This window comes from Penaeus japonicus, unplaced genomic scaffold, assembly GCF_977035675.1.
Source record: "Penaeus japonicus unplaced genomic scaffold, GWHDUDI00000001_assembly GWHDUDI00000015, whole genome shotgun sequence".
Taxonomy (NCBI): domain Eukaryota; kingdom Metazoa; phylum Arthropoda; class Malacostraca; order Decapoda; family Penaeidae; genus Penaeus; species Penaeus japonicus.
Window position 1 is genome coordinate 10,445,393 of NW_028234417.1, and position 2,500 is coordinate 10,447,892.

Genomic DNA, 2,500 nt, shown 5'->3' on the forward strand with positions numbered 1-2,500 from the left:
ACTGAACGCCCCGAAGTATCCGATTATCACAGTTGCAAATCAGTAGTCATCGGATAAAAATTGCAAGAGCGAGTTATCCCTTTGTTTTCTTCCGCCGTAAACAGAAAGCGCTTCCGTTTGGCCGATTGCAAAAGCTCTTTGACGCTTTTTTCCTTCGCCTTTGCAAGCTCTGGTTGAGAGGGAGCCTTGCGTGACGTGACGGGCGGCGCATGACTTATTGACCTGTACGACGCACCCGTGGCACCTGTTAATGTCCCCTGTTGAGGAACTTACCTTGCCATGGGTCGGATTTGCACCGTTGATCGTATACGGACACCTAGCGCTTTTTTTCCTGAGCAAGGATTCCTGTTGCAGGATTTCTAGCACAGTGTATGGGTTAGTGAGTCAAGGGATGTGTCTTCGTCCCAACCGGAGATTTAAGTAGATAAGCAAAGGATAGGCATGGGATAGATTCCGTTCGTTGCTGTCTAATCTGTGTGTTTGTCGATTTATGATAAGCATAATATTTAAGGCCATATGCGACCCTAAGTAAATGGAATTATGAACGTTCGAATATAAATGTGTGTGTGCGTGTTTATGTACAAGTCGTAGTCACGTAGGACTGTCATACGTCTAGCAACGTGGTTGCAGTTCATACATATACACATTCACATACTCGGACTCACACACACACACACACACACACACACAAACGCTCACTCACACACACACACACACTCTTCTCATCTCTCACTCATCTCACACACACCACCTCACTCTCCACACACACACACACACACACACACACTCACTCACTCACTCACACACACACGCGCACACACACACGCACACACACATACAAACTTATGTGTGTATATGTATATATATATATATATATATATATATATATATATATGTATGTATGTATATATATATATATATATATATATATATATTTTATATGTATATTTATATATGTATGTATATACAAATATATATATATTATATATATAAATACTATTTATGTATTATATATATATATATATTTTTCTATTTATACACATAAACATATATATGTATATGTATATGTGTGTGTTACATATGTGTGTATATACTGTATATATACATATATATTATATATATATATATATACATATATATATATGTATATATATATATATATATGTATATATGTATATATGTATATATATATACATATATATACTTATATATGTATATATATATATATATATATATATATATATATATATATATATATATATATATATATGTGTATGCATATACATATATATGTAAATGTATATATATGTGTGTGTGTGTGAAATCACCGTCAGCCTGCATTTCCAGCCCACTATAAAGCCATGACTTTCTAGCCATTTTATTAAAGAAATGAATTCCAACTATTTTTTCTCCTTCTTTTTTTGGCTTTCATCTCCCCGCCTTCCAAAATGGCTTCAATTCACTCCGGTGTCCATCTCAGAGCGTCCAATTTCTTAAAAGTTCTTACCAACGACTGTCATTTAATTTCATTTACTCCAAATGCTTTCGTTAACAGCCTTGCCATGTTCCCTTCTGCGAGCTGCATTTTGAAGTAGTCTGAACTGCATGCCCACCATTAATATAACCGAGGCTCTCTCTACTCTTCTAGGGTTTTTCAGCTAACCACTTATTGATCTTGAGCGCCTCTGAGCCATACGTTAAAGCTTCAAACACGCTCTTGTTACAAATTCCTAAGCTTAGTGGCATATCACCTTCGCTTTGTTTCTTGATCCTCTTGGGAATCTAATCTTATTAGGTGACCTAAGAAAGTGATTAATTTCTTCGAAATATGCTCTAGTGCAATGTACTTTTTTTTTTCTTAGCTAAATCTTTGGTTATTTTTCTAATTTTTTTTTCTTTTCTTTTTGTCGAAATGGACTATCATATTTTGATGTTTTTTTTTGTTGTTGTTTTCTTTTTCTTTACGATTTCCGAATGTTGAAATAATTGTTCCTACACATGTATAAGCACACACACATACTTACACACACACACACTTACACACACACACACACACACACACACACACACACATGGTGCATATGTACGCTTATAAACATTATTGCTTTAGAAAATTGTCAGTCGCCCTATTTAATATCCCAGTTCCCAATTTTTGTTTATGTAAAAACGCTGTAAAATACGCACAGAAAAGAACGAGAAGAAATAGCTATTAGAAAATGGAATGGTAAGTCTTTGAACCTGAAAGAAAATGTAGAATGAAAAAATAACCAAAGATAAAAACACAAAAGGAAAAAAATACCACGTAAAAATCATTTGTATATTTTTTGTATATCTACAGATTTTATTTTATTCTTAAAGCATGCCAGATATCACGCTCCATTTTTCACCAAACATTAACACATCAGGAAATAAAAAATCAAAAGTATTCCACAAAAAACAACAACAACAAAAAAAAAACAGGAATTATTCACATCACAGAGCATAGCCACGGAGCTACAGA

General features: G+C 34.1%; 1 protein-coding gene across 1 annotated transcript in view; it reads right to left on the bottom strand.

The window, feature by feature from the left end:
* LOC122253788 (uncharacterized) overlaps window positions 1-2,500 on the bottom strand; it is a 210,310-nt gene that overhangs the window by 178,169 nt on the left and 29,641 nt on the right. The gene's annotated exons all lie outside the window — the stretch shown is intronic.